The sequence below is a fragment of the Cryptomeria japonica genome, unplaced genomic scaffold (assembly GCF_030272615.1).
Source record: "Cryptomeria japonica unplaced genomic scaffold, Sugi_1.0 HiC_scaffold_24, whole genome shotgun sequence".
Taxonomy (NCBI): domain Eukaryota; kingdom Viridiplantae; phylum Streptophyta; class Pinopsida; order Cupressales; family Cupressaceae; genus Cryptomeria; species Cryptomeria japonica.
Window position 1 is genome coordinate 960001 of NW_026728846.1, and position 25000 is coordinate 985000.

Here is a 25000-nt window from a genome sequence, read left to right on the forward strand (position 1 = left end):
CACTTTTGGTGGTGCACCCCGCACGAACAATCCCGCCTCGACCAGCCTGAACAATTCCCCTCTCGAAGGAAGGCCTCGGCCTTAATCGTCCACGACAAACAGCTCGACGAGGCATGAAGCACCCACGGGAGCCGGAGCATGACGATGCAGAGTCTCGGTTCACAGGAGCCTGGGAAGAACATCCCGTACGGAACCCTTTACCCGAAAACATCCGAACCGCACATGCTCGCGACAGTCCTGCCGTTAGAGAATGCACCGTGCACGCGACCGAGTAAGGCCACTCAGAGACATCCATTTCCCAGGTATATGCCCCCTACGCACTTTTGGTGGCGCAACTCGCACGAACAGTCCCACCTCGACCCCGTAAACAAGCTTTTTTGCCTCGAAGAGTTCGTCGGAGACGAAGAAGCAACCTTCAGTGCAAACGTAGCACTCTTTTGTGCAACCGCCCAAACAACGCCCCCTCTACCCTCTGTCGAAACACTCGGCATTGCTGCTCCCTAAGGTGAGCTTCTCCTCATAGGCAATTCCGCTCTTATCCGGTCACGTTTGTGTGCCCGAATTTCGCAAGGCAACCTCCATGGGACATGGAAAAGACTCGAGAAGAGAGCTCGCTCACGGGAGAGAGAAGCCAAGGAGACCACGAGAGTGCTGAGAGTGGGACAGCGCTGAATAGGCGGGAGAAGCCTGCGCGTATAAACGGAGATATATATCCAATTGCAACGAAGGAACGTGCCAAAGATCGAGAACAATGGCAGAAATGCTAGTAACGTGCACTTCGGGACCAACGCATCACCGGAAGACAACCGCCAAACATCGAAAGAGTCGCGATGCTCCGCAACCTACGTGCAAAGCGGTCGCACACCGGGTAAGGGAGTGAGAGCCCCAAACATAGCTGGGCGAGGCGCTCACTCCGCTCTTTAATATCTCGTTAATACCGCCAAGGAAATGGCACAAGCACACACACACAAGCATCCTCGGAAGAGGACAGTTCGAGTGACAGGTCAAATCCAAGAGTTCCGAAGACTACCTCCAGGAACAATCGGGAACAAGACCGATTACAAGTCGTCGAGTCTGTTACTGGGCGAACACGAGATGCGCACAGGAAATCGATCAGCCCTCACAATGGCCCAAGGCCAGAGATCGGACTGCTACGATTTACCCCAACAATCATCGTGCCACTCTTCGCAGAGAGGTGATAGACGCCAACGAGCCCGCGCATAGCAATCGAGGTGTAAAAAGGGCGTTGAAGGCAGGAAGCCTGGACGAAAGAGGCTACGAGGTCACCTCGAAGCGGTCTAAGAATCGGGCGCACTTGGGGCGACTACCAGTGCCAACCCCTTATCCCGCGGTGCGTCCGACACACAGAAATTTCCAAGGCGGCCAAGGAGCCTCCCCGCATAGCAATCGGGGTGTGAGGTTACGGATGCAGCATTGATAGCAATCGAGGTGTGAGGCGAAGGATGCAGAAGTGAGAGCCGAGGGATGTAGCAGAGATAGCAATCGGGGTGTGTGATGCAGAAGAGATAGCAATCGAGGTGTGCGGTGGGAAGGGCCCAGCAGCCAGAATGCATGAAGCGACGGATGAAGCAGTGATGACAACCGGGCTGTGAGGAGAGGAGGGATGCAGCCAAGAAAGCAATCAGGGCTCGAGGCAAGGGATGCATCAAGGATAGCAATCATGTTGTGAGGCGAGATTCCAAAGGCTAAACGTGAGAGGCTGCAGGGTCGACTCAGAGAGGTCTATGCATGTGAGAGGCTGAAAGCAAGGTCGACTCGGAGCGGTCTATGCATCGGGCGCGCTTGGGGCGACTACCAGTGCCAACCCCTTATCCCGCGACGCGTCCGACAAAGAGAACGTTCCAAGGCGGCAGAGGAGGTTACCAGCCGAAGGATGCAGTAGCAATAACAGGTATAGTTCCGCGGCGGCCGAGAAGACTCACCGCATAGGAATCGGGATGCGAGGCGAGGGATGCGGCGGGAAGGCCCCGACGGCTAAACGGAAGAGGCTGCAGGGCCGCCTCGGAATGGTCCAAGCATCGGATGCGATTGGGACGACTACCAGTGCCAACCCCTTATCCCGCGATGCGTCCGATACACAGATAGTTCCAAGGCGGCCGAGGAGCCTCACCGCATATCAATCGGGGTGCGAGGCGAGGGATGGGGCGGGAAGGCCCCAACGGCTAGACGGAAGAGGCTTCAGGGCCACCTCGGAATGGTCCAAGCATCGGACGCGCTTGGGGCGACTGCCAGTGCCAACCCCTTATCCCGCGATGCGTCCGATACACAGATGGTTCCAAGGCGGCCGAGGAGCCTCACCGCATAGCAATCGGGGGTGCGAGGCGAGGGATGGGGCGGGAAGGCCCCAACGGCTAGACGGAAGAGGCTTCAGGGCCGCCTAGGAATGGTCCAAGCATCGGACACGCTTGGGGCGACTACCAGTGACAGCCCCCTATCCCGCGATGCGTCCGATACGAAGATGGTTCCAAGGCGGCCGAGGAGCCTCACCGCATAGCAATCGGGGTGCGAGGTGGGGGATGCGGCGAGATGGCCCCAACGGCTAGACGGAAGAGGCCACAGGGCCGCGTCGGAATAGTCCAAGCATCGGACGCGCTTGGGGCGACTACCAGTGACAACCCCTTATCCCGCGATGCGTCCGATACGAAGATAGTTCCAAGGCGGCCGAGGAGCCTCACCGCATAGCAATCGGGGTGCGAGGTGGGGGATGCGGCGAGATGGCCCCAACGGCTAGACGGAAGAGGCTGCAGGGCCGCCTCGGAATAGTCCAAGCATCGGACGCGCTTGGGGCCACTACCAGTGACAACCCCTTATCCCGCGATGCGTCCGATACGAAGATAGTTCCAAGGCGGCCGAAGAGCCTCACCGCATAGCAATCGGGGTGCGAGGTGGGGGATGCGGCGAGATGGCCCCAACGGCTAGACGGAAGAGGCCACAGGGCCGCCTCGGAATAGTCCAAGCATCGGACGCGCTTGGGGCGACTACCAGTGACAACCCCTTATCCCGCGATGCGTCCGATACGAAGATAGTTCCCAGGCGGCCGAGGAGCCTCACCGCATAGCAATCGGGGTGCGAGGCGAGGGATGCGGCGAGATGGCCCCAAAGGCTAGACGGAAGAGGCTGCAGGGCTGCCTCGGAATAGTCCAAGCATCGGACGCGCTTGGGGCGACTACCACTGCCAACCCCTTATCCCGCGATGCGTCCGATACACAGATAGTTCCGAGGCGGCCGAGGAGGTGGGGGATGCAGCGAGATGGCCCCAACGGCTAGACGGAAGAGGCTGCAGGGCCGCCTCGGAATAGTCCAAGCATCGGACGCGCTTGGGGCGACTACCAGTGACAACCCCTTATCCCGCGATGCGTCCGATACACAGATAGTTCCGAGGCGGCCAAGGAGCCTCACCGCATAGCAATCGTGGTGCGAGGTGGGGGATGCGGCGAGATGGCCCCAACGGCTAGACGGAAGAGGCTGCAGGGCCGCCTCGGAATGGTCCAAGCATCGGATGCGCTTGGGGCGACTACCACTGCCAACCCCTTATCCCGCGATGCGTCCGATACACAGATAGTTCCAAGGCGGCCGAGGAGCCTCACAGCATAGCAATCAGGGTGCGAGGCGAGGGATGCGGCGAGAAAGCCCCAACGGCTAGAGGGAAGAGGCTTCAGGTCCGCCTCGGAATGGTCCAAGCATCGGACGCGCTTGGGGCGACTACCAGTGACAACCCCTTATCCCGCGACGCGTCCGATACACAGATAGTTCCAAGGCAGCCGAGGAGCCTCACCGCATAGCAATCGGGGTGCGAGGCGAGGGATGCGGCGAGAAGGACCCAACGGCTACACGGAAGAGGCTTCGGGGCCGCCTCGGAATGGTCCAAGCATCGGACGCGCTTGGGGCGACTACCAGTGACAACCCCTTATCCCGCGACGCGTCCGATACACAGATAGTTCCAAGGCGGCCGAGGAGCCTCACCGCATAGCAATCGGGGTGCGAGGCGAGGGATGCGGCGAGAAGGACCCAACGGCTAGACGGAAGAGGCTTCGGGGCCGCCTCGGAATGGTCCAAGCATCGGACGCGCTTGGGGCGACTACCAGTGACAACCCCTTATCCCGCGACGCGTCCGATACACAGATAGTTCCAAGGCGGCCGAGGAGCCTCACCGCATAGCAATCGGGGTGCGAGGCGAGGGATGCGGCGAGAAGGACCCAACGGCTAGACGGAAGAGGCTTCGGGTCCGCCTCGGAATGGTCCAAGCATCGGACGCGCTTGGGGCGACTACCAGTGACAACCCCTTATCCCGCGACGCGTCCGATACACAGATAGTTCCAAGGCGGCCGAGGAGCCTCACCGCATAGCAATCGGGGTGCGAGGCGAGGGATGCGGCGAGAAGGACCCAACGGCTAGACGGAAGAGGCTTCGGGTCCGCCTCGGAATGGTCCAAGCATCGGACGCGCTTGGGGCGACTACCAGTGACAACCCCTTATCCCGCGACGCGTCCGATACACAGATAGTTCCAAGGCGGCCGAGGAGCCTCACCGCATAGCAATCGGGGTGCGAGGCGAGGGATGCGGCGAGAAGGACCCAACGGCTAGACGGAAGAGGCTTCGGGTCCGCCTCGGAATGGTCCAAGCATCGGACGCGCTTGGGGCGACTACCAGTGACAACCCCTTATCCCGCGACGCGTCCGATACACAGATAGTTCCGAGGCGGCCGAGGAGCCTCACCGCATAGCAATCGGGGTGCGAGGCGAAGGATGCGGCGAGAAGGACCCAACGGCTAGACGGAAGAGGCTTCGGGTCCGCCTCGGAATGGTCCAAGCATCGGATGCGCTTGGGGCGACTACCAGTGACAACCCCTTATCCCGCGACGCGTCCGATACACAGATAGTTCCAAGGCGGCCGAGGAGCCTCACCGCATAGCAATCGGGGTGCGAGGCGAGGGATGCGGCGAGAAGGACCCAACGGCTAGACGGAAGAGGCTTCAGGGCCGCCTCGGAATGGTCCAAGCATCGAACGCGCTTGGGGCGACTACCAGTGACAACCCCTTATCCCGCGACGCGTCCGATACACAGATAGTTCCGAGGCGGCCGAGGAGCCTCACCGCATAGCAATCGGGGTGCGAGGCGAGGGATGCGGCGAGAAGGACCCAACGGCTAGACGGAAGAGGCTTCAGGGCCGCCTCGGAATGGTCCAAGCATCGGACGCGCTTGGGGCGACTACCAGTGACAACCCCTTATCCCGCGACGCGTCCGATACACAGATAGTTCCGAGGCGGCCGAGGAGCCTCACCGCATAGCAATCGGGGTGCGAGGCGAGGGATGCGGCGAGAAGGACCCAACGGCTAGACGGAAGAGGCTTCAGGGCCGCCTCGGAATGGTCCAAGCATCGGACGCGCTTGGGGCGACTACCAATGACAACCCCTTATCCCGCGACGCGTCCGATACACAGATAGTTCCGAGGCGGCCGAGGAGCCTCACCGCATAGCAATCGGGGTGCGAGGCGAGGGATGCGGCGAGAAGGACCCAACGGCTAGACGGAAGAGGCTTCAGGGCCGCCTCGGAATGGTCCAAGCATCGGACGCGCTTGGGGCGACTACCAGTGACAACCCCTTATCCCGCGACGCGTCCGATACACAGATAGTTCCGAGGCGGCCGAGGAGCCTCACCGCATAGCAATCGGGGTGCGAGGCGAGGGATGCGGCGAGAAGGACCCAACGGCTAGACGGAAGAGGCTTCAGGGCCGCCTCGGAATGGTCCAAGCATCGGACGCGCTTGGGGCGACTACCGTTGCCAACCCCTTATCCCGCGATGCGTCTGATACACAGATAGTTCCGAGGCGGCCGAGGAGCCTCACCGCATAGCAATCGGGTTGCGAGGCAGATTATTGGGAAGGGAACCCCCTGGGATGCGGCTCAAGCAGTGCCCAAAGGGACTGGAATGCGGAATCACATCGAGAGACCCAAATGCTATACGAGGGCTCAAATCGAATTATCGATTTGGCCACGACATGGACGCATCGGAACGACTACCTTTGCCGAACCACTCGCAATTGCATCCATACCGAAACCAATAGACATTTCCGTTAGAGCCCTCGCATAGCATTCGGGAATCTCGCATGCCCCTCTAAATCGACCAATGCTGGCGCTCAATGAAAATCCGAGCGCTACCACCGTTCGAGCGCCAGCATTGGTCGAGTTAGAGGGGCACGGGGGAGAATGCTCCAGTCAACACCTCCCCTATATAAGTTATTTGTCCGATTCTCGCACAACCGTAGTCTGCCTCGTCGAATCAAACAACGGTCCCAGATTCCGACTTCCGTTCCGTAGAGACCCAAAAGCTAGATGGAGGCTCGCAAGAAAGAGAGTCGGCGCATAGCAATCGGGTTTCTCGAACGTTTAGGGACCGAGCTCACTTGCGGATAGGGCAAAATCCGCCAAGCAACCCAAAAGCTAGACGGGGGCTCGAATCGAATCGCCTAGGCGGCCACAACAACGACGTGTTGGATCGACTACCAGTGCCAAACCATTCAGCAAGACTAGTCTGTGTCGAGGCCGGATAGAGATTCTCAGAGAGCGCCCGCATAGCATTTAGGAGACCTGCCGCGTCCCTCACACTCGACAAATGGTGGTGCACGTTTATAAATCCGAGCGATCCCAACCCTTTCAAGCACCAACATCGGTCGAGATAGAGGGGCACGGAGGGGGCTGCGTGAGACAACACAGTCCCCTATATAAGTTATTTGTCCGATTCTCACACATCCGAAGAATGGTCATCAAATCGGACAACAGCCCAAACTTCCGACTTCCGTCCCAGAAAGCCCAAGAGCTATCTAAAACGTTCATGGCCGGAACTCGATCGCGGCTATACCAGTCCGCCAAGCAACCCAAAAGCTAGACTGGAGCTCTAGTCGAATCACCTCTGTGGCCATTGCAAGGACGTGTTGGAGCGACTACCATTGCCGAACCATTCCGCAGGTCGAGTCCATACCAAGGCCGCATAGAGATTCACGATGAGCTCCTGCATAGCAATCAGGAGACTTGCCGTGTCCATCACAATCGATAAATCCTGGTGCAAGATTTTTGCATCCGAGCGCTCCAACCAGTCGAGCACCAGCATCAATCGACATAAACGGGCACGGGGGGAGGATGCTCGAGAACACTACCTCCCCTATATAAGTTATTTGTCCGATTCTCAAGCAGCCGAAGTCTGGTCATCGAATCGGGTCAAAGACCACAACTTCCGACTTTACCCACAATGCAAGTCATCGAATCGAACATCGGCCCCCGAGTCGGACTCCATGCGTATGTCAGGTCATCGGACCCAAATTCCGCCTTCCTGCGCATGGCGGGCCATCAATATCAACTCGGTCATCGGACCCAAACTCCGCCTTTTTGCGTATGGCACGCCTTCAAATCGGTCATCGGACCCAAATTCCGCCTTCCTGTGCATGGCGGGCCATCAACATCAACTCGGTCATCGGACCCAAATTCCGCCTTTCTGCGCATGGCACGCCATCAACTCGGTCATCGGACCCAAATTCCGCCTTCCTGCGCATGGCAGGTCATCGGACACAAATTCAGACCTCGCCAATATGCCTACGTATCGAATCGGTCATCGGACCCAACTTCCGACTTCATCCATACTGTAGGGTCTTTGAGGTTGGCGCGGTGCGCTCAACCCAGGGAGTCGACCCATCGAAGCATACACCTCCCCTATATAAGCTATTTGTCCGATTCCCACACCTGTGTAGTTTGCACCTCTGACCAGGACATCGACCCCAACTTCCGAACTCGACTGCAACGACGGCACCAGCGCCTTGGTGCGCACCTTGCGACGCACAGTCCCAACATTCGCCTTCCTGCACATGGCAGGTCATCGGACCCAAATTCCGACCTCGCGAGTATGCCTACATATCGAATCGGTCATCGGACCCAACTTCCGACTTCATCCATACCGTAGGGTCTTTGAGGTTGGCGCGGTGCGCTCAACCCGGGGAGTCGACCCAACGAAGCATACACCTCCCCTATATAAGCTATTTGTCCGATTCCCACACCTGTGTAGTTTGCACCTCCGATCAAGACATCGACCCCAACTTCCGAACTCGCCTCCAACGACCGAACCAGCGCCTTGGTGCGCACCTTGCAACGCACAGTGCCAACATTCGCCTTCCTGCACGTGGCAGGTCATCGGACCCAAATTCCGACCTCGCGAGTATGCCTACATATCGAATCGGTCATCGGACCCAACTTCCGACTTCATCCATACCGTAGGGTCTTTGAGGTTGGCGCGGTGCGCTCAACCCGGGGAGTCGACCCAACGAAGCATACACCTCCCCTATATAAGCTATTTGTCCGATTCCCACACCTGTGTAGCTTGCACCTCCGATCAGGACATCGACCCCAACTTCCGAACTCGACTAAAAAGACCGCACCAGCGCCTTGGTGTGCACCTTGCAACGCACAGTGTCAACATTCGCCTTCCTGCACATGGCAGGTCATCGGACCCAAATTCCGACCTCATGAGCATACCTACTAATCGAATCGGTCATCGGACCCAACTTCCGACTTCATCCATACCGTAGGGTCTTTGAGGTTGGCGCGGTGCGCTCAACCTGGGGAGTCGACCCATCGAAGCATACACCTCCCCTATATAAGCTATTTGTCCGATTCCGACACCTGTGTAGTTTGCACCTCCGCTCAGGACATCGACCCCAACTTCCGAACTCGCCTGCAACGACCGAACCAGCGCCTTGGTGCGCACCAAAAGTGCGCACTTTTGGAGGGCACTTTTCTGCGCTCCAAAGGTGCGCACTTTTGGAGGGCACTTTTTGGAGGGCACTTTTCTGCGCTCCAAAGGTGCGCACTTTTGGAGGGCACTTTTTGGAGGGCACTTTTCTGCGCTCCAAAGGTGCGCACTTTTGGAGGGCACTTTTTGGAGGGCACTTTTCTGCGCTCCAAAGGTGCGCACTTTTGGAGGGCACTTTTTGGAGGGCACTTTTCTGCGCTCCAAAGGTGCGCACTTTTGGAGGGCACTTTTTGGAGGGCACTTTTCTGCGCTCCAAAGGTGCGCACTTTTGGAGGGCACTTTTTGGAGGGCACTTTTCTGCGCTCCAAAGGTGCGCACTTTTGGAGGGCACTTTTTGGAGGGCACTTTTCTGCGCTCCAAAGGTGCGCACTTTTGGAGGGCACTTTTTGGAGGGCACTTTTCTGCGCTCCAAAGGTGCGCACTTTTGGAGGGCACTTTTTGGAGGGCACTTTTCTGCGCTCCAAAGGTGCGCACTTTTGGAGGGCACTTTTGTGCACTCCAAAGGTGCGCACTTTTGGAGGGCACTTTTCCTGTGCTCCAAAGGTGCACACCTAGGTGAGCACCTTCGACCACACCTTGTAGCACACCAAACTCTGACTTTCGACTTCATCCGCAATGCAGGGTCTTTGAGGTTGGCGCAATGCGCACAACCAGGGGAGTCGACCCATCAAACCCAACACCTCCCCTATATAAGCTATTTGTCTGATTCTCATACATGCGTAGCCTGCAGGAGCAATTAGGACATCGACCCCAACTTTCGGCTTCTAAACGAAAACAAGGTCTTTGAGGTTGGTGTAATGCGAACAACTAGGGGAGTCAACCCATCAAACCCAACACCTCCCCTATATAAGCTATTTGTCTGATTCTCATACATGTGTAGTCTACAGGAGCAATTAGGACATCGACCCCAACTTTTGACTTCTTAACGAAAACAAGGTCTTTGAGGTTGACGTAATGCGCACAACCAGGGGAGTCGACCCATCAAACCCAACACCTCCCCTATATAAGCTATTTGTCTGATTCTCATACATGTGTAGCCTGCAGGAGCCATTAGGACATTGACCCCAACTTTTGACTTCTTAACGAAAACAAGGTCTTTGAGGTTGGCGTAATGCGCACAACCAAGGGAGTTGACCCATCAAACCCAACACCTCCCCTATATAAGCTATTTGTCTGATTCTCATACATGTGTAGCCTGCAACAACGATTAGGACATCCACCCCAACTTCTGAATTCGTCTGCGTTGACCGCACCAAAGGTGCACGCCTTGGTGCTCACCAAAATCCGACTTCCGACTTCTTCTGCTATGCGGGGTCTTTGAGGTTGGCGCAGTGCGCACAACCAGGGGAGTCAACCCACCGAATGCAACACCTCCCCTATATAAGCTATTTGTCTGATTCTCATACATGCGTAGACTGCAGCAATGATTAGGACATCCACCCCAACTTTTGACTTCTTAAACAAGACAGGGTCTTTGAAGTTGGTGCAGTGCACACAACCAGGGGAGTCGACCCATCAAACGCAACACCTCCCCTATATAAAGCTATTTGTCCGATTCTCATACGTGTAGTCTGCAGCAGCGATTAGGACATCGACCCCAACTTCCGAATTCGTTTGCATTGACCGCACCAAAGGTGCACGCCTTGGTGTGCACCCTGGAGTGCACTTTGGTGCTCACCTCGGTGCACACTTTGGTGTGCACCTCGGTGTGCACCAAAGGTGCGCACCTTGGAGCGCACCAAAGGTGTACACTTTGGAGCGCACCACATAGGGTCTTTGAGAGGTTGGCGCAGTGCGCACACCAAGGTGGGTGTTGAGGTGCGTGCCGAGGTGGGTGGGTGCTAGGGTGCGCTCCATGGTGGGTGCCAGGGTGGGTGCGTGCTAGGGTGGATTCCAAAGAGGGTCATAGGGTGGGTGCCAAGGTGGGTTGGTGATATAGTGGGTTCAAAGGTGGGTACTAGGGTGGGTTCCAAGGTGGGTCACAAGTTGGGTGCCAGGATGCGTGGGTGTTAGGTTGGGTGCCAAGGTGGGCTCCTGCGTGGGTGGGTGCTAGGGTGGGTTTCAAGGTGGACGCGAGGGCGGGTGCCAAGGTGGGTAACAAGTTGGGTGTTAGGATGGGTGAGTGCTAGAGTGGGTGCCAAGGTGGGTGGGTGCTAAGGTGGATGCCAAGGTGGTTCACAGGGTGGGTGGGTTCTAGGGTGAGTTCCAAGGTGGGTCACAGGTTCAGTGCTAGGGTGGGTGTCAAGGCGGGTGTCGAGGTGCCTGGGTGCTAGGGTGTGGATGCCAATGTGGGTCATAGGGTGGGTACTAGGGTGGGCTGCAATGTGGGTGCCAAGGTGGGTAACATGCTCGGTGGGTTCTAAATTGGGTGCCAGGGTGGGTGTGCACCCACCTTGCCCGAGGTGGGTGCCAAGGTGCCAGTGTGGGTGGGTGCTAAGGTGGATGCCAAGGTGGGTGAGAAGGTGGGTGATAGGTTGAGTGGTAGGATGGGTGGGTGCCAAGATGGGTCACAGGGTGGGTGCAAGGGTGGGTAGGTGCTAGGGTTGGTGTCAGGGTGGGTGGGTGCTAGGTTGGGTTCCAAGGTGGGTGCGAGGGTGAGTGTCAAGGTGGGTCACAGGTTAGGTGCTAGGATGGGTGAGTGCTAGGGTGCAAAGGTGCCAGGGTGGGTGCTAGGATGGGTCGATGCTAGGGTGAGTGGCAAGGTGGGTCCACAAGTGTCAAGGTGGGTGCCGAGGTGGGTGCCAAGTCGGCGACTGCTATGGTGGATGCCAAGGTGGGTCACGGGGTGGGTGCCAAGTTGCTAGGTTGGGTTCCAAGGTGGGTGCCAACGTGGGTGCTAGGGTGCGTGGGTTAAAGGGTGTGTCACAACGTGGGTGCCAGGATGGGTGCGCACCCACACTGGCCAAGACGGGTGCGGGTGCAAGGTTGGGTTCCAAGCCCGGTCACAGGCTGGGTGCTAGGATGGGTGGGTGCCAAGGTGGGCACCAGGGTGGGTGCACCCACCCTGGCCAAGGTGGGTCACGGGGTGGGTCCTAGGGTGGGTAACGGGGTGGGTACTAAGGTGCGTGCCAAGGTGGGTCATAGGGTGGGTGCCAAGGTGGGCACCAGGGTGGGTGTGCACCAACCCTAGCCAGGGTAGGTCACGGGGTGGTTGTCGGGGTGGGCGTCAAGGAGCCAAGGTGGGTGGCAAGTAGCCAAGTTGCGTGCCAAGGTGGGTGTCGGGGTGGGTGCCAAGGATCCAAGGTGGGTGCCAAGGAACCAAGGTGGGTGTCTGGGTGGGTGCCGAGGTGGGAGCCAGGGTGGGTCCCAAGGTGAGTGCAAAGGTGGGTGCCAGGGTCAAGGTGAGTGCCAATGTGGGTTCCAAGGTGCCAGGGTCAGGGTGAGTGCCAATGTGGGTTCAAAGGTGCTAAGTTGGGTGCGAGGTTGGGTGCGAGGGTGGGTGGGTGCCAAGGTGTGCTAGGTGGAAGCCCGGGTGGGTCGGCATCCCATGGGTGTCGAGTTGGGTGCCTGATGGGTGCTTCTTGTCAAGTTTTAGTCGTCGGGACTCATTTCGAGCCTTAGAGGTCGTTTCTTGTCCGGTTGCCCTGTCTTCGACCTGGGAACCCAATTTTGGTCCTCGGGTCCCATTTTTTTTTGTCTCGCATCCCACTTTTGGCCTGTGGCCTTTTCGGGGTCGATTCTCGTTTTGGGCATCAGAGCATGTTTCTTCTCCTAAAACCCAATATTTGTTTATTAAGTCTCGGAACACATTTTTGTTCTCGTGGACCCATCATGGGTCTTGGAACGCATTTGTGGTCCTTGGGTCCCATTTTGCATCCCGAAACTTGTGTTTTGGTGCTTGATCCCTATTTTGGGTGCCCACCTTGCACCAAGTGCGCACCCGGGGCAAACCGAGCGCCTTGGTGCACCGGGGCAAGATCGAGCGTGCACCCGAGGCGCCCCGAACATGCACCAAGGTGCACTCGGCCCACATGTGAGCGCAGGTCGTTGCGCCCGAGGTGGTGTGTGGGCACCGCGTTGCAGACGGGACACTGCACGCACACGACGCCCCCTCCAGGTGCACGCACGTAGGCCGGGCCGGGTGCACACCCGACGCCCTAGCAAGGTGCGCGCACCCGGGCAGGGCTCACACTTGGCGAACGGGGCGCACTTCGCGAGGGAGGGTGTGCACCTCGACGGGGGTGGGTGGCCGGGGTGGATTCGCACGTGGGTCGCGGTTTGCTAAGTACACACTGCGACAAGCTCATAACGGGTGCGATCATACCAGCATTAGTGCACCGGATCCCATCAGAACTCCGCAGTTAAGCGCGCTTGGGCCGGAGTAGTACTGGGATGGGTGACCTCCCGGGAAGTCCCGGTGTTGCACCCTTTTTTAGTTTTTCGCCGGGCGTCGCAATGCTATTTGAATAAACCTTTTGCCCGTTTGCGTTCTCGTCGGGGCCGGGCCGGGCCGGGGTGCGCTGCCCGCACTACCGCGCGCGCGGGGGCGACACCGAGCGCGCACCCGAGGCACCCCGAGCACACAGGCCACGGTGCAACCCGGGCGTTGTGCGCGCACCCCGGTGCGCCCGAGGTGCTGCGCGCGCACCCAGGTGAAATCGGTGTGCACCTCGGCCAGTGCGCGCTCGGTCGAGTCGCGCACGTTGGCCAAGGTGCACGGTGATGTTTCTTACTCTAAGGTTCCGCACCAGACGCCCGGGACAGGTGAGCGAAGCTGGGCGGGGCCGGGTGCGCGGCCGGGGCAGGTGCACGCAGCTGGAGAGAGCTTTGGAGCACACTTCGGAGCGCACCAATGATGCGCTCCATTCAAAAGTTTCCTGAAAAGGCAAAAAAAGTTGAGATTATAGAATTTCCCACTTGAGAGATTGTAAAAAAAAAAAATTTAAAATGAAGGAAACGCGGGTGCCAAGGTGTGCGCAGCCCAGCCAAGGTGTGCGCACCAAGGCGCCCACCCTGGCGAAGGTGCACGCAAGGTGCGCACCCGAGGCAAACCGGACAATTAACCCAACTTTCGACTTCGCGCGCACCTTGGAGCGCACTTCGGAGCGCTCCTTGGTGCGCACCAATCTTGGGCACCTCGGAGTGCACCATGGCGCCCACCAAGGTGCGCACCCGGGGCAAACCGAGCTCCGACTTCGTGCGCACCTTGGAGCGCACGAAAGGTGCGCACCATGGCGCCCACCAAGGTGCGCAGCCCAGCCAAGGCGTGCGCATCAAGGTGCGCACCCTGGCGAAGGTGCGCACCCGGGGCAAACCGAGCTCCGACTTCGTGCGCACCTTGGAGCGCACAAAAGGTGCGCAACCCAGCCAAGGTGTGCGCACCCCGGTCAAACCGAGCTCCGAATCGTGCGCACCAGAGGTGCACGCCATCGTGCGCACCTTGGAGCACACTTCGGAGCCCTCCTTGGTGCGCGCCGATGTTGCGCACCTCGGAGCGCACCCGGGGAAAACAATGCAATTAACCCGACTTTCGACTTCGTGGGCACCTCGGAGCGCTCTCGGGTTCGCACCTCGGAGCACACCGAGGTGCGCACCTTTGATGCGCTGCCTTCACCAATTTCCAGAAAAGGCAAGAAAACATTGAGAAGGTGTGCGCACCGAGGTGCCCACCCTGGCGAAGGTGCACGCGAGGTGCGCACCCGGGGCAAACCGGGCTCCGACTTCGTGCACGCCGCACCTTGGAGCACACTTCGGAGCGCTCCTTGGTGCGCACCAGGGCGCGCAACCCAGCCGAGGTGCCCACCCCGGCGAAGGTGCACGCGAGGTGCGCACCCGGGGCAAACCGGGCTCCGACTTCGTGCACGCCATGGTGCCCACCGCGGCGAAGGTGCACGCGAGGTGCGCACCCGGGGCAAACCGGGCTCCGACTTCGTGCACGCCGCACCTTGGAGCACACTTCGGAGCGCTCCTTGGTGCGCACCATGGTGCCCACCAGGGCGCGCAACCCCGCCGAAGGTGCACGCGAGGTGCGCACCCGGGGCAAACCGGGCTCCGACTTCGTGCACGCCGCACCTTGGAGCACACTTCGGAGCGCTCCTTGGTGCGCACCATGGTGCCCACCAGGGCGCGCAACCCCGCCGAAGGTGCACGCGAGGTGCGCACCCGGGGCAAACCGGGCTCCGACTTCGTGCACGCCATGGTGCGCACCGCGGCGAAGGTGCGCACCCGGGGCAAACCGGGCTCCGACTTCGTGCACGCCGCACCTTGGAGCACACTTCGGAGCGCTCCTTGGTGCGCACCAGGGCGCGCAACCCAGCCGAGGTGCCCACCCCGGCGAAGGTGCACGCGAGGTGCGTACCCGGGGCAAACCGGGCTCCGACTTCGTGCACGCCGCACCTTGGAGCACACTTCGGAGCGCTCCTTGGTGCGCACCATGGTGCCCACCAGGCCGCGCAACCCAGCCAAGGTGTGCGCACCAAGGTGCACGCGAGGTGCGCACCCGGGGCAAACCGGGGTCCGACTTCGTGCACGCCGCACCTTGGAGCACACATCGGGGCGCTCCCGGGTTCGCACCGGCGTTGCGCACCGTGGTGGGCACCTCGGAGCACACCAAGGTGGGCAGCGAGGTGCGCACCTTTGATGCGATGCCTTCACTAATTTCCATAAAAGGCAAAAAAAAAACGAGATTTTAAAATTTCCGTTTTGAAAGATAGTGAGAAAAAGGGAATGCTGGTGCCATCTTGAGCCCGCCCTGGTGCGCAGCCCAGCCAAGGTGTGCGCACCAAGGTGCCCACCCTGGCGAAGGTGCGCGCCCGGGCAATTAATCCAACTTCCAACTTCGCGCGCGCCAGGGTGGGAGCGCACCCAACAACCGGGCCTGGGAAGAGCCAATGCGAGAAACCCCACCAAACGCTCTGACAAAAAAAGAGGGGGCGCTCCAGTAACCCCGCTTCGGAGCGCACCCTGGGCAAACCCAGCCAAGGTGCCCACCCCGGCCAAGGTGCAGGCGAGGTGCGCACCCGGGGCAAACCGGGCTCCGACAACGTGCACGCCGCACCTTGGAGCACACTTCGTAGCGCTCCCGGGTGCGCACCTCAGAGCACACCAAGGTGGGCAGCGAGGTGCGCACCTTTGATGCGCTGCCTTCACTAATTTCCAGAAAAGGCAAAAAAAAAAGGAGATTTTAAAATTTCCGTTTTGAAAGATAGTGAAAAAAACGGAACGCGCGTGCCATCTTGAGCCCGCCCTGGTGCGCAGCCCAGGTAAGGTGCCCACCCTGGCAAAGGTGCGCACCCGGGCAATTAACCCTACTTCCGACTTCGTGCGCGCCAGGGTGGCAACCGGGCCTCGGAAGAGCCAATGCGAGAAACCCCACCAAACGCTCCGACAAAAAAAGAGGCGGCGCTCCAATAACCCCGCTTCGGAGCGCAGCCGGGGCAAACCCAGCCAAGGTGCCCACCCCGACGAAGGTGCACGCGAGGTGCGCACCCGGGGCAAACCGGGCTCCGACAACGTGCACGCAGCACCTTGGAGCACACTTCGAAGCACTCCCGGGTGCCCACCGGCGTTGCGCACCGTGGTGGGCAGCGAGGTGCGCACCTTTGATGCGCTGCCTTCACTAATTTCCAGAAAAAGGCAAAAAAAATGAGATTTTAAAATTTCCGTTTTGAAAGATAGTGAAAAAAAAGGAACGCGGGTGCCATCTTGAGCCCGCCCTGGTGCGCAGCCCAGGCAAGGCATGCGCACCAAGGTGCCCACCCGAGGTGCACACCCGGGGCAAACCGGGCTCCGACTTCGTGCAGGCCGCACCTTGGAGCACACTTCGGAGCGCTCCTTGGTGCGCACCATGGTGCCCACCAGGGCGCGCAACCCAGCCAAGGTCTGCACACCAAGGTGCCCACCCCGGCGAAGGTGCACGCGAGGTGCGCACCCGGGGCAAACCGGGCTCCGACTTCGTGCACGCCATGGTGCCCACCGCGGCGAAGGTGCACGCGAGGTGCGCACCCGGGGCAAACCGGGCTCCGACTTCGTGCACGCCGCACCTTGGAGCACACTTCGGAGCGCTCCTTGGTGCGCACCATGGTGCCCACCAGGGCGCGCAACCCAGCCAAGGTGTGCGCACCAAGGTGCACGCGAGGTGCGCACCCGGGGCAAACCGGGGTCCGACTTCGTGCACGCCGCACCTTGGAGCACACATCGGAGCGCTCCCAGGTTCGCACCAGCGTTGCGCACCTTTGATGCGCTGCCTTCACTAATTTCCAGAAAAGGCAAAAAAAAACGAGATTTTAAAATTTCCGTTCTGAAAGATAGTGAAAAAAACGGAACGCGGGTGCCATCTTGAGCCCTTCCTGGTGCGCAGCCCAGGCAAGTTGTGCGCACCAAGGTGCCCACCCTGGCGGAGGTGCGCGCCCGGGGCAATCCGGGCTCCGACTTCGTGCACTGCATGGTGCCCACCAAGGCGCGCAACCCAGCCAAGGTGCCCACCGCAGCGAAGGTGCACGCGAGGTGCGCACCCGAGGTGCACACCCGGGGCAAACCGGGCTCCGACTTCGTGCACGCCGCACCTTGGAGCACACTTCAGAGCGCTCCTTGGTGCGCACCAGGGCGCGCAACCCAGCCGAGGTGCCCACCCCGGCGAAGGTGCACGCGAGGTGCGCACCCGGGGCAAACCGGGCTCCGACTTCGTGCACGCCATGGTGCCCACCGCGGCGAAGGTGCGCACCCGGGGCAAACCGGGCTCCGACTTCGTGCACGCCGCACCTTGGAGCACACTTCGGAGCGCTCCTTGGTGCGCACCATGGTGCCCACCAGGCCGCGCAACCCAGCCAAGGTGTGCGCACCAAGGTGCACGCGAGGTGCGCACCCGGGGCAAACCGGGGTCCGACTTCGTGCACGCCGCACCTTGGAGCACACATCGGGGCGCTCCCGGGTTCGCACCGGCGTTGCGCACCGTGGTGGGCACCTCGGAGCACACCAAGGTGGGCAGCGAGGTGCGCACCTTTGATGCGATGCCTTCACTAATTTCCATAAAAGGCAAAAAAAAAACGAGATTTTAAAATTTCCGTTTTGAAAGATAGTGAGAAAAAGGGAATGCTGGTGCCATCTTGAGCCCGCCCTGGTGCGCAGCCCAGCCAAGGTTTGCGCACCAAGGTGCCCACCCTGGCGAAGGTGCGCGCCCGGGCAATTAACCCAACTTCCAACTTCGCGCGCGCCAGGGTGGGAGCGCACCCAACAACCGGGCCTGGGAAGAGCCAATGCGAGAAACCCCACCAAACTCTCTGACAAAAAAAGAGGGGGCGCTCCAGTAACCCCGCTTCGGAGCGCACCCTGGGCAAACCCAGCCAAGGTGCCCACCCCGGCCAAGGTGCAGGCGAGGTGCGCACCCGGGGCAAACCGGGCTCCGACAACGTGCACGCCGCACCTTGGAGCACACTTCGTAGCGCTCCCGGGTGCGCACCTCAGAGCACACCAAGGTGGGCAGCGAGGTGCGCACCTTTGATGCGCTGCCTTCACTAATTTCCAGAAAAGGCAAAAAAAAAAGGAGATTTTAAAATTTCCGTTTTGAAAGATAGTGAAAAAAACGGAACGCGCGTGCCATCTTGAGCCCGCCCTGGTGCGCAGCCCAGGTAAGGTGCCACCCTGGCAAAGGTGCGCACCCGGGCAATTAACCCTACTTCCGACTTCGTGCGCGCCAGGGTGGCAACCGGGCCTCGGAAGAGCCAATGCGAGAAACCCCACCAAACGCTCCGACAAAAAAAGAGGCGGCGCTCCAATAACCCCGCTTCGGAGCGCAGCCGGGGCAAACCAAGCCAAGGTGCCCACCCCGACGAAGGTGCACGCGAGGTGCGCACCCGGGGCAAACCGGGCTCCGACAACGTGCACGCAGCACCTTGGAGCACACTTCGAAGCACTCCCGGGTGCCCACCGGCGTTGCGCACCGTGGTGGGCAGCGAGGTGCGCACCTTTGATGCGCTGCCTTCACTAATTTCCAGAAAAAGGCAAAAAAAAATGAGATTTTAAAATTTCCGTTTTGAAAGATAGTGAAAAAAAAGGAACGCGGGTGCCATCTTGAGCCCGCCCTGGTGCGCAGCCCAGGCAAGGCATGCGCACCAAGGTGCCCACCCGAGGTGCACACCCGGGGCAAACCGGGCTCCGACTTCGTGCAGGCCGCACCTTGGAGCACACTTCGGAGCGCTCCTTGGTGCGCACCATGGTGCCCACCAGGGCGCACCCGAGGCAAACCGGGCTCCGACTTCGTGCACGCCGCACCTTGGAGCACACATCGGAGCGCTCCCAGGTTCGCACCAGCGTTGCGCACCTTTGATGCGCTGCCTTCACTAATTTCCAGAAAAGGCAAAAAAAAACGATATTTTAAAATTTCCGTTCTGAAAGATAGTGAAAAAAACGGAACGCGGGTGCCATCTTGAGCCCTTCCTGATGCGCAGCCCAGGCAAGTTGTGCGCACCAAGGTGCCCACCCTGGCGGAGGTGCGCGCCCGGGGCAAACCGGGCTCCGACTTCGTGCACTGCATGGTGCCCACCAAGGCGCGCAACCCAGCCAAGGTGCCCACCGCAGCGAAGGTGCACGCGAGGTGCGCACCCGAGGTGCACACCCGGGGCAAACCGGGCTCCGACTTCGTGCACGCCGCACCTTGGAGCACACTTCAGAGCGCTCCTTGGTACGCACCAGGGCGCGCAACCCAGCCAAGGTGCTCACCCCGGCGAAGGTGCACGCGAGGTGCGCACCCGGGGCAAACCGGGCTCGGACTTCGTGCACGCCGCACCTTGGAGCACACATCGGAGCGCTCCCGGGTTCGCACCAGCATTGCGCACCTTTGATGCGCTGCCTTCACTAATTTCCAGAAAAGGCAAAAAAAAGAAAAAAATGAGATTTTAAAATTTCCGTTTTGAAAGATAGTGAAAAAAACGGAACGCGGGTGCCATCTTGAGCCCGCCCTGGTGTGCAGCCCAGGCAAGTTGTGCGCACCAAGGCACCCACCCTGGCCAAGGTGGGTCACGGGGTGGGTCCTAGGGTGGGTAACGGGGTGGGTACTAAGGTGCGTGCCAAGGTGGGTCATAGGGTGGGTGCCAAGGTGGGCACCAGGGTGGGTGTGCACCAACCCTAGCCAGGGTAGGTCACGGGGTGGTTGTCGGGGTGGGCGTCAAGGAGCCAAGGTGGGTGGCAAGTAGCCAAGTTGCGTGCCAAGGTGGGTGTCGGGGTGGGTGCCAAGGATCCAAGGTGGGTGCCAAGGAACCAAGGTGGGTGTCTGGGTGGGTGCCGAGGTGGGAGCCAGGGTGGGTCCCAAGGTGAGTGCAAAGGTGGGTGCCAGGGTCAAGGTGAGTGCCAATGTGGGTTCCAAGGTGCCAGGGTCAGGGTGAGTGCCAATGTGGGTTCAAAGGTGCTAAGTTGGGTGCGAGGTTGGGTGCGAGGGTGGGTGGGTGCCAAGGTGTGCTAGGTGGAAGCCCGGGTGGGTCGGCATCCCATGGGTGTCGAGTTGGGTGCCTGATGGGTGCTTCTTGTCAAGTTTTAGTCGTCGGGACTCATTTCGAGCCTTAGAGGTCGTTTCTTGTCCGGTTGCCCTGTCTTCGACCTGGGAACCCAATTTTGGTCCTCGGGTCCCATTTTTTTTTGTCTCGCATCCCACTTTTGGCCTGTGGCCTTTTCGGGGTCGATTCTCGTTTTGGGCATCAGAGCATGTTTCTTCTCCTAAAACCCAATATTTGTTTATTAAGTCTCGGAACACATTTTTGTTCTCGTGGACCCATCATGGGTCTTGGAACGCATTTGTGGTCCTTGGGTCCCATTTTGCATCCCGAAACTTGTGTTTTGGTGCTTGATCCCTATTTTGGGTGCCCACCTTGCACCAAGTGCGCACCCGGGGCAAACCGAGCGCCTTGGTGCACCGGGGCAAGATCGAGCGTGCACCCGAGGCGCCCCGAACATGCACCAAGGTGCACTCGGCCCACATGTGAGCGCAGGTCGTTGCGCCCGAGGTGGTGTGTGGGCACCGCGTTGCAGACGGGACACTGCACGCACACGACGCCCCCTACAGGTGCACGCACGTAGGCCGGGCCGGGTGCACACCCGACGCCCTAGCAAGGTGCGCGCACCCGGGCAGGGCTCACACTTGGCGAACGGGGCGCACTTCGCGAGGGAGGGTGTGCACCTCGACGGGGGTGGGTGGCCGGGGTGGATTCGCACGTGGGTCGCGGTTTGCTAAGTACACACTGCGACAAGCTCATAACGGGTGCGATCATACCAGCGTTAGTGCACCGGATCCCATCAGAACTCCGCAGTTAAGCGCGCTTGGGCCGGAGTAGTACTGGGATGGGTGACCTCCCGGGAAGTCCCGGTGTTGCACCCTTTTTTAGTTTTTCGCCGGGCATCGCAATGCTATTTGAATAAACCTTTTGCCCGTTTGCGTTCTCGTCGGGGCCGGGCCGGGCCGGGGTGCGCTGCCCGCACTACCGCGCGCGCGGGGGCGACACCGAGCGCGCACCCGAGGCGCCCCGAGCACACAGGCCACGGTGCAACCCGGGCGTTGTGCGCGCACCCCGGTGCGCCCGAGGTGCTGCGCGCGCACCCAGGTGAAATCGGTGTGCACCTCGGCCAGTGCGCGCTCGGTCGAGTCGCGCACGTTGGCCAAGGTGCACGGTGATGTTTCTTACTCTAAGGTTCCGCACCAGACGCCCGGGACAGGTGAGCGAAGCTGGGCGGGGCCGGGTGCGCGGCCGGGGCAGGTGCACGCAGCTGGAGAGAGCTTTGGAGCACACTTCGGAGCGCACCAATGATGCGCTCCATTCAAAAGTTTCCTGAAAAGGCAAAAAAAGTTGAGATTATAGAATTTCCCACTTGAGAGATTGTAAAAAAAAAAAATTTAAAATGAAGGAAACGCGGGTGCCAAGGTGTGCGCAGCCCAGCCAAGGTGTGCGCACCAAGGCGCCCACCCTGGCGAAGGTGCACGCAAGGTGCGCACCCGAGGCAAACCGGACAATTAACCCAACTTTCGACTTCGCGCGCACCTTGGAGCGCACTTCGGAGCGCTCCTTGGTGCGCACCAATCTTGGGCACCTCGGAGTGCACCATGGCGCCCACCAAGGTGCGCACCCGGGGCAAACCGAGCTCCGACTTCGTGCGCACCTTGGAGCGCACGAAAGGTGCGCACCATGGCGCCCACCAAGGTGCGCAGCCCAGCCAAGGCGTGCGCATCAAGGTGCGCACCCTGGCGAAGGTGCGCACCCGGGGCAAACCGAGCTCCGACTTCGTGCGCACCTTGGAGCGCACAAAAGGTGCGCAACCCAGCCAAGGTGTGCGCACCCCGGTCAAACCGAGCTCCGAATCGTGCGCACCAGAGGTGCACGCCATCGTGCGCACCTTGGAGCACACTTCGGAGCCCTCCTTGGTGCGCGCCGATGTTGCGCACCTCGGAGCGCACCCGGGGAAAACAATGCAATTAACCCGACTTTCGACTTCGTGGGCACCTCGGAGCGCTCTCGGGTTCGCACCTCGGAGCACACCGAGGTGCGCACCTTTGATGCGCTGCCTTCACCAATTTCCAGAAAAGGCAAGAAAACATTGAGAAGGTGTGCGCACCGAGGTGCCCACCCTGGCGAAGGTGCACGCGAGGTGCGCACCCGGGGCAAACCGGGCTCCGACTTCGTGCACGCCGCACCTTGGAGCACACTTCGGAGCGCTCCTTGGTGCGCACCAGGGCGCGCAACCCAGCCGAGGTGCCCACCCCGGCGAAGGTGCACGCGAGGTGCGCACCCGGGGCAAACCGGGCTCCGACTTCGTGCACGCCATGGTGCCCACCGCGGCGAAGGTGCACGCGAGGTGCGCACCCGGGGCAAACCGGGCTCCGACTTCGTGCACGCCGCACCTTGGAGCACACTTCGGAGCGCTCCTTGGTGCGCACCATGGTGCCCACCAGGGCGCGCAACCCCGCCGAAGGTGCACGCGAGGTGCGCACCCGGGGCAAACCGGGCTCCGACTTCGTGCACGCCGCACCTTGGAGCACACTTCGGAGCGCTCCTTGGTGCGCACCATGGTGCCCACCAGGGCGCGCAACCCCGCCGAAGGTGCACGCGAGGTGCGCACCCGGGGCAAACCGGGCTCCGACTTCGTGCACGCCGCACCTTGGAGCACACTTCGGAGCGCTCCTTGGTGCGCACCAGGGCGCGCAACCCAGCCGAGGTGCCCACCCCGGCGAAGGTGCACGCGAGGTGCGTACCCGGGGCAAACCGGGCTCCGACTTCGTGCACGCCGCACCTTGGAGCACACTTCGGAGCGCTCCTTGGTGCGCACCATGGTGCCCACCAGGCCGCGCAACCCAGCCAAGGTGTGCGCACCAAGGTGCACGCGAGGTGCGCACCCGGGGCAAACCGGGGTCCGACTTCGTGCACGCCGCACCTTGGAGCACACATCGGGGCGCTCCCGGGTTCGCACCGGCGTTGCGCACCGTGGTGGGCACCTCGGAGCACACCAAGGTGGGCAGCGAGGTGCGCACCTTTGATGCGATGCCTTCACTAATTTCCATAAAAGGCAAAAAAAAAACGAGATTTTAAAATTTCCGTTTTGAAAGATAGTGAGAAAAAGGGAATGCTGGTGCCATCTTGAGCCCGCCCTGGTGCGCAGCCCAGCCAAGGTGTGCGCACCAAGGTGCCCACCCTGGCGAAGGTGCGCGCCCGGGCAATTAACCCAACTTCCAACTTCGCGCGCGCCAGGGTGGGAGCGCACCCAACAACCGGGCCTGGGAAGAGCCAATGCGAGAAACCCCACCAAACGCTCTGACAAAAAAAGAGGGGGCGCTCCAGTAACCCCGCTTCGGAGCGCACCCTGGGCAAACCCAGCCAAGGTGCCCACCCCGGCCAAGGTGCAGGCGAGGTGCGCACCCGGGGCAAACCGGGCTCCGACAACGTGCACGCCGCACCTTGGAGCACACTTCGTAGCGCTCCCGGGTGCGCACCTCAGAGCACACCAAGGTGGGCAGCGAGGTGCGCACCTTTGATGCGCTGCCTTCACTAATTTCCAGAAAAGGCAAAAAAAAAAGGAGATTTTAAAATTTCCGTTTTGAAAGATAGTGAAAAAAACGGAACGCGCGTGCCATCTTGAGCCCGCCCTGGTGCGCAGCCCAGGTAAGGTGCCCACCCTGGCAAAGGTGCGCACCCGGGCAATTAACCCTACTTCCGACTTCGTGCGCGCCAGGGTGGCAACCGGGCCTCGGAAGAGCCAATGCGAGAAACCCCACCAAACGCTCCGACAAAAAAAGAGGCGGCGCTCCAATAACCCCGCTTCGGAGCGCAGCCGGGGCAAACCCAGCCAAGGTGCCCACCCCGACGAAGGTGCACGCGAGGTGCGCACCCGGGGCAAACCGGGCTCCGACAACGTGCACGCAGCACCTTGGAGCACACTTCGAAGCACTCCCGGGTGCCCACCGGCGTTGCGCACCGTGGTGGGCAGCGAGGTGCGCACCTTTGATGCGCTGCCTTCACTAATTTCCAGAAAAAGGCAAAAAAAAATGAGATTTTAAAATTTCCGTTTTGAAAGATAGTGAAAAAAAAGGAACGCGGGTGCCATCTTGAGCCCGCCCTGGTGCGCAGCCCAGGCAAGGCATGCGCACCAAGGTGCCCACCCGAGGTGCACACCCGGGGCAAACCGGGCTCCGACTTCGTGCAGGCCGCACCTTGGAGCACACTTCGGAGCGCTCCTTGGTGCGCACCATGGTGCCCACCAGGGCGCGCAACCCAGCCAAGGTCTGCACACCAAGGTGCCCACCCCGGCGAAGGTGCACGCGAGGTGCGCACCCGGGGCAAACCGGGCTCCGACTTCGTGCACGCCATGGTGCCCACCGCGGCGAAGGTGCACGCGAGGTGCGCACCCGGGGCAAACCGGGCTCCGACTTCGTGCACGCCGCACCTTGGAGCACACTTCGGAGCGCTCCTTGGTGCGCACCATGGTGCCCACCAGGGCGCGCAACCCAGCCAAGGTGTGCGCACCAAGGTGCACGCGAGGTGCGCACCCGGGGCAAACCGGGGTCCGACTTCGTGCACGCCGCACCTTGGAGCACACATCGGAGCGCTCCCAGGTTCGCACCAGCGTTGCGCACCTTTGATGCGCTGCCTTCACTAATTTCCAGAAAAGGCAAAAAAAAACGAGATTTTAAAATTTCCGTTCTGAAAGATAGTGAAAAAAACGGAACGCGGGTGCCATCTTGAGCCCTTCCTGGTGCGCAGCCCAGGCAAGTTG

General features: G+C 60.5%; 2 non-coding genes across 2 annotated transcripts; both read left to right on the top strand.

Annotated features, from left to right (window-relative positions):
- Window positions 1-13065: 13065 nt before the first annotated feature.
- LOC131861131 (5S ribosomal RNA) lies at window positions 13066-13184 on the top strand. The gene has a single exon (XR_009360209.1). It is a non-coding gene; the product is annotated as a 5S ribosomal RNA (ribosomal RNA).
- A 7816-nt stretch (window positions 13185-21000) lies between these two features.
- On the top strand, window positions 21001-21119 carry LOC131861207 (5S ribosomal RNA). The gene has a single exon (XR_009360283.1). It is a non-coding gene; the product is annotated as a 5S ribosomal RNA (ribosomal RNA).
- Window positions 21120-25000: the final 3881 nt, after the last annotated feature.